Source organism: Anser anser (genome assembly GCF_964211835.1).
Source record: "Anser anser genome assembly, chromosome: 8".
NCBI classification, from domain to species: domain Eukaryota; kingdom Metazoa; phylum Chordata; class Aves; order Anseriformes; family Anatidae; genus Anser; species Anser anser.
Window position 1 is genome coordinate 10418585 of NC_139728.1, and position 13843 is coordinate 10432427.

A 13843-nucleotide genomic window follows, 5' to 3' on the forward strand; every position below is an offset into this window, starting at 1 on the left:
AAGAATAAAGAGCCACCAGTTCTTCTCTATGACCTCTGACCATCCAGGGCGTGACAAGAAATCTGTGACAGCAGGACTGCCAGTGCCTTGTGAGTTCTGCAGCCTCCTGCAAACCTGCTGCTACAGCCGTGAGTGATGCAGCTGCAAGCCCCTTGCAGGTGACGCTGCCAGGAGGTGTTTTTGTCTCTGTGTGTAGGTTGGATAAAGCAGAATTGGCAGGGTGAAAGCTAATACAGTCTGCATGTTGTGGGACAACATTACGTGGTGTGGACTGCTGGTGTTTTTTAATAACTGGACTGTCCTGTTGATAAAAAAAACAATAGGGGAGGTGGCTCTTTTCCTTAAGTTTTCTTTTTTTTTTTTTTTATTTCTATGTACAGGCTGAAAGTACTGTCCATAGGCAAGTAACAGCAGAACTGACTTGCTCACTCTTTGTAGATTACAAGACAATGGAGGTATCTTAAATCTGATCTCATCTTATATTATTACTGTTAACAGTCTCAGAACATGATTAAATACTGTTTAAAAAAAAGAAAAAACAACAAAATCCTGGATTTAGGTTCACATTCTTTGTCATCAAATACTAAATTCCTTATTTTTCCTTTGTAGAAGATATTTTTATCTTAAATTAATTCACCCTTGCTTTGTTTCTTTTTTTTTTTTTTTTTTTTCCTGAGCAGAAGCTGTCAATAACAGAGTGAGGATCAGTTTTCAGAGAAAAGCTGAGTTTGGCTCACTTTCCTTCAGCACTCAGAGGTGGATGCAGGATTTTGGGTGGAATTACATGTGAAACACTGATTTGTGTACTAATGCTGGCTCAAGAAGTTTGGTGACTTGATGGCTTGAAAAGCAGATCCATGTTAAAAGCATCTTTTAAATTGAGAGGGACACAAGCGACTAAGTGTTAAAATAAATATATAAATTAGAGTAAGACCTTGGAGAAGCTATGGTCTTCTAGAAGAGAGAGGTTTAGGATGGTTTTCATGAAGACTGGGAAGAAAGATTAATTTAGATTTATTTCTCTAACCTGTGTTCAGAGATGCTATAGAGAGATTTCAAAGTGTGACTTTTAGTGGAGAAACTTTGGAAAATGCTAGGTTGATGAGTGCTCCAGAATGTTGTTAAAATGGAATTAGGAAGCTTTTGATTAGGAGAAACTAGTAAATTCCATGCAGTCTCCAACAGCATGGCTGAATTAGATAATAGCAGAGAATAACTGATTTGGAGAGACTTTAGATGGTGCAGTGCTGATGGACCTGCAGGTGTCTGGTTCAGAGAAGCCACCTTGTTGTACAAGATGTGTGAGACTGATTTTAATGCTAGAGGGTTAGGGGTTAAACACAGTAAGTGTCTTATATGACGTGCACAAGAATTTACCTGGTATCGGGCCAAAAGCATGTGTCTCTTAGCTGCATATGTGGTTCCATAATACATAGAGTTTTTGGCTGAAGAGCAAATCTGCAAATCTTTGATTGGAATAAAATGGAAATACCTAAGTTAGAACAAAGTGTTCAAGCACTACCTTGTGAGAGTTATAGCCGAGATACCATTCCCTCAACTTTTCAGTGATGATAAGGAATACAGCCGGAACAAGACTATGTTGTATGTGGGTTGCTGCTTTAGAGGATGATAGATTTTGCTATTTAGCTTTACTGGTAGCGAGAATAAGACTTAAATGGAAGTTGCTGGAGAGTCATCAGTGTTTCTAAAGCAGGGGTTATCAGAGGCTTCTCTGAGGACACGAAAGCACAGAAAACCATTTTTTTCTGAGAAGTTCTTCACTCCCCCAGGCTATTATTTATAGTAACTGTAAACATAGTATGTTAAAGGTTTTTTTTTTAATTGTGAGGTAAGGGGTACTGTATCATTTTGTAAGTAACTGCAAAGGCAAATGTTTACATCTGAAGAGTCCCAGTTCTTTAAATTAGAATTATTATCAAGTGTTCAAAGTGTAACATGCTCTGAGAGGCTTAGGCAGAACTGTAACACTGCTTGGAATGTTCTTGTTGAGATCACTTGTTAAAATGTGTGAGCAAGCTGTCTCCAAAGCATCCTTCTTATGTGCAAACTGTTTTGTGTGATGTTTATTTACCCACTGCTATATTAAGGCCTCATTGCAGTTGTGTGTTATACAGTTATGATTAACCACAATGAAAAAATGCTGCAAAACCTGTCATCTGCAGTCCTGCCACGATGAGGTCAGTGAAAAGATGGATCCCAAATGGATGCAAACCATCTGTGTTTGGACTGGTGAATGAAGGTAGCTTACAACACAACTGTATGAATTCATGAGTGGTGATACGATGTTACCACAGAGAAGACATTACTTGTTTAGTTTTTATAGAGTACTGTTTAAGGCTTCGCTTGGGTTTGTGGAAGCCTGATCTTCAGATAATCACTTCTAAACCACAATCTAGTTGGCATGCTTAGCTGCATATTTTGGTGGAAGCAAGAGTAGACAGACATTACAAAGAAATACATGGAAATAAGGGCTGATCATATTGCAGGCTGATATGTTTGCCAGAAAAGCTGCTGGCCTGGAAGAAGTTGTTGAAGATATTCCTTCATTTCAGCACAATGTAAATTGTGAATTGTGTTTTCATCAGAGACACCTGGTGAAAATAAGCTGTGGCACAACCGCAAGCTGCAGGCTTTCACAGAGCCTGTGTTGCTTCTGTCCTCCTTTCTTCTGTACGACTGAGATGAACCTATGGAGAAATGTTGCTGTCAGAAGATACAAAGTTCTGGACTCGTCCCCTAAGAGTTAATATTAAGTAAACTCACTGTTAGGGGTGTGATGTGTAAGAAAAGGTTGGTTAATCTATATTGCTGCTTGGCTTCATTTATTTGTTTATTTTTTTCCTACCCAATGTAACAGAGGTGTAAATCTGTTTAGCTGTTTACTGAAAGTCCAAAGTGCTTGAGGGTGTCTCTGTACTAATTCTTTTTTTTCCACAGAGTGAGAAGTAACACAATTAGTGTATGCAAACTTCTCCCTGTACTGGAGATACTAACGAGACTGCTTGCTGTCACCAGAAATGCCCCTTCCATACACAGCAGCTTCCCACGCTACGGTATGCATACACATAGAATAATTAACAAAAAATCATTACTGTAGGAATCGGGATCGTAATTTCCATGTGATATGATGACTCTTCTGCTCTTTCTTCAACCTTGTACGTGGGTGGTGGTTGGGTGTGTTTCCTGACAGGGTATTCTGCAGCCCAGAGAACTTAATGACCAATACACATGAGATACGAACATTAGGTTTGGTGATCGGATTGTACAAGAAGCATTCTTGCAGAAGCAGGAGTTCTATAGAAGGTCTCTCTACTGCTTTAACATAACCTGCCCTGCCCAGCTTCCTCCTGTTAGATCAGAACAAAACACTGGTAAAGCTGAGAGGCAGTTTATTTCCCACGTGTTCTGCATTTCAACCTTTAGCATGTGTCAATAGTGTTGACTAGAAAAACCTAGTAAGTTTATACTTCCCTTCTTCTTAACATTTAAAAACACTTTGGGAACTTATTTTCAGATTTTTTTCCAGAACTGAAATGTTGCATGCTGATGGGATTCTCAGCAGGCAAAGCGTGCCTTTTGTTGAAAAGCTTCCATGCCTATCCAGAAGATTTCAGAGTTGGGCTGAGCTGGGGAAAGATCTGTGTTTGATTTCAACAATCCCGGATAGCTTGGGTGAGTTTGGCTGCAAGGGCTTTGCACAAACTGTCATAAAGATGAGAGCCATTTTGAGAACTCAAGCTGGAGCTTAATCCTATACTGTGCTGATATCTATTGGTCTAGAGTTAGCTAAATTACAGAGAAAATAACTTCACAGCAGTTTTGCAGATACACAGAGGTTAAAAATGCTGATTAATTTCCAATTCTGTTGAAAACAGACTGCTACTTTAAGAAAATATTATCTGTCTTCATGACAGGTCAGCAGAAATTCTTGAGTTGTTTCAGCTGTCTGCAGCTGGATTTTAACCCACAATTTAGCCCATGGGAGAAGGGGGGAGCTACTGCTCTGTACCACCACTCTCCTGTACTCTGAGTCTGGCAGAAGTCCGTTTATATATGCTTTGTTTCTTTGTCTTTGTGAGCCTGGGGACCTTAGCTAAGATCTGATGTAAGGAGATGTAAGGAGACTCAGTGCCATGCAAGCAAGAGGCCATTTCTTGGGTGTGCAAAACTATTCCTGGAGGCGGATCACACGCTAGACCCATATGTTGGTCCTTTGTACATGTGCATGGCAAATCTTCAACAACCATAGGGAGGCGTAACTCCACTGCTCTATTTCACGGGTATGTCCCTCACTGGGAGGGATGTGGCAGGTATGACATGGGGTGACACTGAAATAAGCGCTGATATCCAGCATCTGGTTAATACAGGCAGCCTCAGAGCAAGTCTATAATGGTAAGAGTGAAAGGATAAGGAAAGCTTATTCTACCAAATGTAAGCGTTTCTGTTTTCCCCCACTTTTTATACCATTAGCTGCTTACACAACGACAAATTTTGACCACATTTGCCCACTGGTGTCAGTGTACATAGCCAGCAGTCTCGTGATGATGCTTGGTACGCTCCCTGTCCCTTTGGCCCATGCGTTAACAGCAGCTGAAAAGGCACGGACAGCTGACAGGCATATAAATGCTACCAGATGGAAATCCCTGGTGTAGGCTTCACATGACTGCACCTCTAAATATTTAGGCTCTTACTTTCGGCTTGTGTTTTAGTTTGTTGTTTTTTCAAAGCATTGTTTTATGTAATTAAAAAATGTTGCTTATATGCAGTCACCAGCTGTGCCAGCCACAATTTTACAGCAAGGAACTCCATGGCAGATATATTCAGCCTGGATCACATCTGCCCATAATAACATCAAGACAGTTCCAGCTTTCTTGTTGTGTTTTGATGGCCGTTGGTTTTACTGTAATACTAAATTAGAGCTGAAGAAAGGTGTCCTGTACTGTTCTCCCATGAAGTTGGTTATATTTTAAATGTATTTGTATTTCTGCGGTGGAGTTCTTATATTAAACTGTGGTATTCTAAAAAGTGCTTCCTCTTGCTTAACGTTAATCTGCCACCTGATCATTTCGTCGGGTACCTTCCCATTTAGGTTATTAGAAGAAATGAATATTCAAGTTCCTTTTATATTCTCCACCTTGTTCATCATTTCACAAACTCATATCCTCTGTTTCCGATCCCATCAACTTTAAGCTGCAGATTTTTAGGCTGTTTTATCTCTCTTCCTGTGGAAATCACTGCATACCACCTGTTCTACCAGCAGTGACTTCCCATACACCCATCTACAGCTGGAACGGCCAAAAGTGCATCCTGTTCTAGGTTGTTTGGAATTACTTTTCCCCATATACATTTCTCTTCGTATTTATTGACCTTCACTTTCTGCCCTTTACCGTGTAAGTCTACTAGGAAATTCTTTGTTGTTGCAAAAACTAGTGTTAGCCATGTACTTCAGTTACTATTTAAAAATTAAATAAAAAATAACACTAAGTACCTGAAGAAGAAATCAGCTAGCTTTCGGCAACACTTTACACTTTCCCGAGTAGCAGGTGTATGCCAAACTGAATGATATAAAAACATTTCTGGGAACAGTTAGTACAAGGGGCATGTGTAGTCGTCTGTAGAACAACAAGCACAGTGTACTATTGGATTTTTGTTATATTGTACTCTTTTTAGAGAGTGATAGATCTTAAAATGCTGTCATTCTGGAGAATTTTACTTGTTTGCTTAGCAATTTGAAGAGAATTGTTGATGAAGGCTTCAGCTCTCTGAAGGTGTCCCTTAAAATGCAGAATCCTCAGTTGACATCTGTTCTGTTATTCTTGTCGTTAGACGTTTATCTCTGTATAAAGAAAAAGACATCCAGTATGGTTTTTGTAGAAGAAAAGCCTTAAATGTGATGTGTGTTTTTTTTGGTGGCATGAACAGAACTAATTTGACAGCAATTACAGTTCCAGGGCTCTGAGTAGGGTGGTACCATGCAACTCTAACCCTTTTAAACAGCACCACTTCCCTGCGAGTGGCAAAACAACCGTGTTCAGAGCAAAATGGGTGTAATATTTCTCATGGTTAATACAGCCCTTGGTAATTGTGGAATGCTATTTTTCACAGCTCTCTGCAAACATATCCGAGAACAAATGGGCGAGGTGGGTGGATGACAGGCTGACTAGCTCAAGGTCACACGGTGTATTGTCCCAGAGGTAGCAGCCCAGTAATTCCAACATCTTTCTAATGTAGAAATCTAACTCATCTCTAACCTCTGATACATTTTTTGCAGGGGAAAAAGGCTGGAGTTTAAATAAAAAGTATTATGCCATATTCATGTAAAAGCTTAAAAAAGGAATTATAGAACATAAGAGCTTGGGTCAGATGTTTAGGATGTCTTGTAAAAATCCCAAGAAACCAAGAATTTAAAGTGAAAGGATATAAAGCCATGAGTTCTCTCTTCATATTTTTGCTGTTAATATAGCATAACTAAAGACAGATCCAGCAAATCTTTCATACTATGTTTGGGGGCTTGGGGTGGGGTGGGGATTCTTTTAATGGGAGGAGTGATTTCTTTATTTATTTTTTAATTTTTATTTAGCACAGTTCCTGCAGAAATACACAGGGCCAAATTCAGCCCACAGTCGCATTGTGTGATAGCTTGCTGGTTTTAATGCAGTTGCAGAAGCCACGTGAAGAAAGTATCTGGCATGCTGTTACTAATTTCATTTGTGGAAAATGAGATAAATAATGAATATAAGCATCCATTAAACGTAGACTCACCAGTTAAATAAGTATGTTGACTAAATAATTAGTATATGAAGAGGTACTTTTTAGTCAGGATGACGTTCAGCCAGAATGACACTTTATGAAAGGTATTTTCTGTGATTTTTTTTTTTTAAACTAATGCTCCTTGAACAGCCTTCTCTATAAATCTAAGCTGTGATTCTGCAGATCTTTTTCTTTACATCAAGGTCATTTCCATCCCTCTTTCTGCTCCTCACTGCTTCTTTGGCAGCGCTGATAAAAGCGTTTGAGGGCTGCATGATTGGCAGTACTTAATTATTTCAACTTGGACCAGTTTTTGGATCCAGCACACTGCATGGCCTTAAGCAGCTGCTGCAGCACAGGTGGGGAGCAGGGTAAGTGACGGAGGTTTGGGGAATACAGGAATGAGGACTGCTTGAGCTGACTCTGCAGCTCTGAAATAAAGTAACACGCAGTTAAGGCATGCTGCCATCTTGTGGCTCCTGCTTGGAAAGTTTTTAAAATCCTGCAAAGTGTCCAAATAATCAGAATCTGTCATGCAGTATTAGGAAGTAATGGAGCAGTTCTCTAGAGTCAGTGGCACAGAAGATTTTTGTGTGTTTTCCTAGACAGTGATCTGTTTGAAATCATAAAGTGAGTTGCCATTTTTCTTAGCCTTTCGTGGTAACGGGAACTAAAAGTTGGAGGTGCACCATATGTGTTTATGTATAATCTTCAGTGTTATTTTATATCTTATTATGGAGAACTGACATCACTCAATGTGCAGTTACAGAAATTTGTATGCATTTTAACAGTTCATAGACAGAAAATGGGATTTACATGAAAATCTGTGTATAGTGTTCGTTTATTTATTAAGTAGACCTGGAGCATAAGTAAAATCAAGGATGAGAAGTCTCACCAAAGTCTGCCAAGGGCTGTATTCACCCCTGATGTCACAAAAGAAGAAACAACAAGGGTGATCAGGAGGGTGAGTTGCTTAACACGCCTCACTTTAAACATTCAGGAGGTGAACATGGTGCCACTGCATAATAAAATGTTTGTAACTGAGCATAATACTTTCATGAACTCTTTGGCAGCATTTGCATTTCACTTGACTGTGCTTTTGAACTGCTCTAGGGTTTTTTTGTTTGCTTTTTTTCCTCCCAGGAGCTAGGATTGTTTATGCTAATGTCTCAAATTTCTTATGTCTGTGGATGACTCCTGATTCCCTTAGTCACTACACTCCCTGCTGCAGCCCCAGGCAGGGACTTCTGGAGGCATTGCTTCCTGGCATCTCCATGAGTTTATCCAAATCTCCTTTCAGGGCATTGCCTGTCTTTAACTAACCACTGACTGTTGTTAAAAGCCATGTGCTTTCGTGGATGTATCGACATTGTAATTGAATTGTTAAGGCTGAGATCTTACTGAAGTGCGTCTCTAAGAATATTTCCTGTTCTTTATTTTCTTACTCAAATACTCTTGCTTTCAGGAAACCTTAAGGTTTCCCTGCCTAGACTATGTGTATATATCTCTATATAGAGATGTTCACTTCCCCTTTACATCCATATGCATATTGTAGTAAGTGTTTTGTGTGCTTAAATTTTTTCCTTGGCAGTACCAGTATAGCACACTGCTGCTCATTCTTCTGATGTTCACTGAGAACATTACAGACAACAGACGGTCCCTTTTATTTGCCACTGGCTGAAGGGAGAGTTTCTGTTGCAAAGCTTTGATGTTGCAGATGCTTTTGAATCCTATTTCTCTCTATTGATTCATCTTCATAGTTGTCAGTGATTTCTTTTTTTCCTTGTAATTTCTCAGCTCCTTTGGTAGATAGTGTGTTGGACTGTGCTACATGGCTTGCATGGCCAAATGAGGCTTACTTTTTTTTTTCTGGGTTTCTATTTCAGCCTTACAGCTTGGTTTCTTTAAGGCTGCCTAGCTCAGAGCTTGCTTCTCGAGCCAAGGAAGTGTGCCTTTGGTGGCAGGAACCTCTAATAAATGAATAACCACAATTCTCCCTTTGTAGCAGTGGGATTAGTTTATATCTCTAAGCCCGCAGGACAAATGCTTTTTGCTTTGTCATGATCCCTTAATATAAAAAATACTTGTTATGGCTGACAACCCGTCCTTTCAGTAGTCTCGGTAAGCACTGCAAATGAGCAGATCAGCACTTCCCTTGGTCCTCCTCATATTACTGATGTACATGGGGGATAATCACAGGAACAGAAAGACCTGTTGGAAAAAACATTCAGAAGGCCAAAATGTTTAATGTTTTATTTTTTTTCACTGTAGTTGTTAAAAAAAAGCTCAAGAGAAGGAAGTGAGAGACTAGCACTGTTGGTAGTAACAACTAATAGTGAGATCTCAGCATAGAGAAAAAACATATTCAAGGGTGTTCTTGGGAAACTGGGTGGTCTCAGGCTGTCTGGGTGTCAGGAATTTTATTAAAGAGCTAGCTGAAGTGATTTCAGAATCATTTATGGTCTCTCTGACAAATTACGCTGGATAGGTGAGGAGCACCCGAGTGCCAAAAAGGTCATGCAGTCTCTAGAAATAATAGAGGGCCAAGGTAATTACAGATCAGTTTAATTATGCTTTGCAGAAGAAAAAAAAAAAAGAAACAAAAGCAGTCTGGAAGGTGTTGGACAAGTAAAGCAAAGCAAAATAAAAGGTCTTGCTATGGGAGAGGCAGTTCATGACAATATGCTAGGTCTTTTTGGCATAGTCGTACCTAATGCTGGCTCTAAATGAAACCGGGTACAAAATGGTTGGATGATGCTAAAATGATGTATTTCAGGTGATTGTCCCAGAAACGTTTCTTTCAGTCTTGGGTGGTAAACAGAGAATGGAGCTTCATGTACTGATTATGTGAAGCTAATGCAGATTTGGTAGCTGGAGAATCTGTAGGTTATTGGGAGAGGAATACAGCTAGGGTTCAAACCTTGACAAATGGAGAAACTAGGAGGCCATACAACAAAGATAAAAGCAGGTTGCTTCACTTAGAGGGGAGAAAATCAGCTCTATAGGCGGCATCAGAGGGGTGGCTGTTCTGACAGTAGAAACTGCTGGTGTTTATACTGGGTCAGAAGCTAAACATGAGTCAACAAAACTTGTCCTGTTGTGAAAAAGCAAATATCGTGCTGGGGTGTAAACAGAAATGCAGACAGCAAAACACGTGTTGCAATCTCTTCGTTCCGCTCAGCGTGATGCGGTTTCGGCTACAGTACCTGAATCGGGGGCTGGAGCTGTGCCCTTGAAGAGAACGTGTGTGCTGCTGTAATTCCTCGATCTGTGCTTCTGGGCTGGCAAGAGCAAAACTGCTTGCCTGCTGCCTCATGACTTGGGTGTTGAATGATTCCCACTGAAACGGAGCTGTTTTCTCCTGCTTGAGAGCGGGGAAGGCAGGCTGATGCGAGAGTGCTCTGTGGGGAAATTGGGTTCCCTCTCTGGTGTCACGTGCTGCTCTCCAAAGCTTGATTCCTGGCCTCTGCAGGCTTCATGAGGAGTGACCTGTTATGCTCTTGTCCTTTGGCAGTTAGTTTTTTATTTGGCCACTTGGCTGTCTTGTTTAGCAGATGTTGATGTTTTCCAAGAGGGCTATTGCATGCGTGGCTTCAAATAGTGTCAGGCAGTGTCTTTGCAAAGGCAGATGTGCTAGGTGTAAATTCCTGAAATACAGCCCAGTCTCTCTGGGTCACCTTGTTCGGGCATCTTTAGTCATGCATAGAGAGACTGCAGGCAGGATGTGCACAACCTGGCTAATAAATACAGCTTGATGGCTTTAACACGTCATCTGCTACACTCAGCATTAGTATGCGTCCACCCTCCTCTCCGTAAGCCATCCACAGAGTCTTCGCTGGCCACATAGGCATTGCCAGGAGGGAAAGGGTTGGTCTGGGTGCTCCCTGCAGCAGATCCCTAGTGGAACAGGCAGATCCCATTGCTGTTTTTCACCTCCGTGATTACTTCCTATAGAATTTTCAACGTTTGTGTTTTTCCTCTTGACCGAGCTACTGACTTTCGCTGTTGTAACAGTCCTGTAACTGTTTTATCTTGCATAGCTCTGTTTTATGGCTTTTCCCACAGCTTAACAATTTTCTCCCCCAATTTTAAAGAGCTGGGCTGCGTTGAAGCTAGGTCATTGGACACTGTTGAACCTCTTCAAGGAGAGGCAGAAGGCTACAGAGGATTACACCATCCCCGATCCTGGAGGCAGTGTTTCTGAAGACTAAACAGCTAGCAGTGTTGATGTGAGTGATGGGTTAGGTGGCAGGGGAGGGAATAGGTAAGAGCCAACCTCAAGCACCAGATCCAGCCCCATCCCACTGCTGGTGTTGGGTCTGAGGCCGCATTGCCTGCCTTCCTAGTCCCACAGGAGACAGATCTTCCAAACTCCTGGCTGCTTAAAAGGGACTTTGTTGCCTCACAGTGTGGTTCTGGGTTTTGCTGGGCTGCAGTGCTAGACATCTGAAAGAGGAATTAATCTGCAGGTGCTTAGTTGGAGCTAGCATGTGGCTTTCCAGGCACGCAAGCCAGTTCTCAGGGTCAAATGGCTGGACTGTGCTGATTGATCTTAGCCAGTGTCATGAGAACATCTAAATGCAACACTCTGGGCACCGAAGGGAGATGACTTGGCAAAGAACAAGAGGCCCAAGAAACAAATGGTACCCAGATCGCACCATCTTTCACAGAGGGCAAAGGCATGCACGTCTCCTCTGCAAGCACACCGCTTCTTAAACAGGGGCTCAGCAGTTTTCCCAGATGTTAGCTCACTAACAAAAGGGCTAAACAAACAGCAACAGATGGCAAGTCCCCTGTTGTTGTGCACCGCAAAGCCAGATGATGACTCCAAAATGCATTTTGCAGAGTTGCTGCTCGCAGTGGGTTAGTTTGAACGAGCAATGAGCTACAGCCAGAGGAAATGAGAGAGCAGCAGGAACATTGTTATATCCTTCTCAGCTGTGATTAGGAAAGAGTACTGGAAGATGATGGCTCTCCTCTGGGCTCTGTGTGTTAACACTGCAGCAAGGGTAAATGCAGAATTAATGGGAGGGTTGGTTTTTTTAAGACTTTCTCCAGAAACTCTTTACAAAGAGTATTGCTCCCAGGGGCATTTACATTAGAAGAGACAGAGGTTATTTTGAGAGTCCTTTCCCAAAAGAGCTCTCTGTTATGTGATGTTCTAGCTAGAAAGACCTTCTCCAGAGGGTCTGATGCCTTTGTTGTTGATGCCTTTGTTCAGTGCTGCCCCTGGCTTGGACTCTGCTTAAAGACAGTGAAAACCCTGGCTCACCAACCTCTCTGGAAATAATTCCCTGCTACTTTCAGGTAGGTGTCCAGGAACACGGCCCCAAGATCAGGGACAAGTGGCTACACAAGCAGTTAAAATTCAATGCTTTTTGTCTTGGTTTCCCTATGAGAGCAAATTTACATTTCCTTCCATTTTCAAGGTCTGTTAGTCACTCTGGCTTTACCAGAGTCCCAGGGTCACAAACTCAAAGCCATAGAAATAACACTATTATGCAGTTTCCCACCGATGCCTGCACTGCCCTGTAGCAATATCTGGAGCTAAAAGACCTTTCGGTGTGTGGGGCATCTGAAAGACACCTGAATGACTAGCTCTGTTAATATTTCCATGTCATTCCATGACATGATTCAAGTGTGGAGGGGTGTGTGTGTGTGTGTGTGTGTGTATAAGGGGAGAGAACTGTTGTGGGTAGGTGGACTATCAGTGAAGCTGTCTGGCCCCTGCAGGAACTGGGGTTTCTGTGGTGGATCCAAGCCATCACATTTTACATCCAGGAGCTGCTAATGTCAGTAATGGCATTTCTCCAGCCGCCTGCTTCGAAAGATGCCTGGGTTTTGTTTATGCACAAGGGACTCGTGTTTTGTGAGTGCCCCATCCACCACAGGGGATGTCTCTGTGAGCAGAGGCCCGGCACTAATGCCATCCTGCATGGCTGTGAATGAATTCGCCCTTTATTCCGCGTTACCCACCCCTGCTGAGCTGCGAGCTCTGCACTGCACGCAGGCATACACGGACGCTGCCGTTTGCAGTGCTTGTTCAGCCGGGCTTCCACACCCCGGTGCCTCTAATCCTGGACAAAACCTGGGCCACGGAGGAGAAAACACAATGAGACTTCTATTCTTAGCCTGCACGGCCTCAGAGCTGGTTCTCTGGGGTGTAGGGTGATGAATATGCAGTTGCTGGAGCTCTTGACAAAGCAGGGTGAGTAGCGGTGTTTGTCGTTAGCGCTGTACATATGCTCCTCTCTCATTGGATCTGTAACCTTCACTGCAGCTTTTCACAGTTACATAAATATGGCCTATTTTCCCTGCGAATTAACATCTTGCCTGCTAAGTTTAGGCTTTCACATGCATACAAAACAAGCCATCTGATTTTTCACATGCAGCTGGAGTCCTGGCTCAACTGGGAGAAGCGGTCCCTGCCCGTACAATGCCTTCACGGTGGTGATGAACGATGGTGCCGAGTGTCCCCCTGCGAGTGGCACAGCCCTGTGAAGTCCTGGACATCTCATTGCAAACACCATCCGAGGTGCCTTGTCCTTTCCCCCGGGGAAAGTCAGACCCCAGCTGTGTGGCTGCGAGGATGCCGGAGGGTCTGCCTTCCTGGCAGGCTGTGAGGCTTCCTGCATGTCCTGGAGACTGGAAGGTTGGCTGCATGCTTTGGAGCACAGAGCAGATGGTTGCTCACTACCCAGAAAATACAGATGTGGTTGTCTTTTTTTTTTTTTTTTCCCTACACAAAGCTGGCTTTTTCCCCCCTACTAAAAATGCACTGGGAGATTGTGCTACAGTATCTGTAGAAAAAAACAGCCCTGTAGGGAATGGATGTCACTAAGAAATCTCCCAGCCCTGGGGTGTAAGAAAACCGATTTACGTCTGCTGAGACTCTGGTTGGATTTATTACTGAAGCACTATAGATGTGCAGGACTGCAGGGGGGTACGCAGGAATCTGTTCTCCAGTGATATTACTCCCTTCTTCAGCCAGCCTAAAGGGATCCAGCCCTGCTGCTGCTGGGGTCTGTCTGTGGTGGGGCAGTGTCAGGGTTTAGGCATAGTGTCAGATCTC

At 42.5% G+C, this 13843-nt stretch overlaps 1 protein-coding gene across 4 annotated transcripts in view; it reads left to right on the forward strand.

Moving 5' to 3' along the window:
* Nucleotides 1-112: 112 nt before the first annotated feature.
* Nucleotides 113-13843, forward strand: part of LOC310903116 (regulator of G-protein signaling 8) — a 38960-nt gene continuing 25229 nt past the window's right edge. For 2 of the 4 annotated variants that reach the window (XM_083845772.1, XM_083845778.1), the window contains exons 1-2: nucleotides 113-3693; nucleotides 13164-13306. The gene's annotated coding sequence lies outside the window, so the exon portion shown is untranslated. Of the gene's footprint in view, nucleotides 3694-9030; nucleotides 11001-11992; nucleotides 13307-13843 lie in introns of those variants that run through there. The other 2 variants (XM_083845775.1, XM_083845776.1) reach the window with 2 other exon arrangements.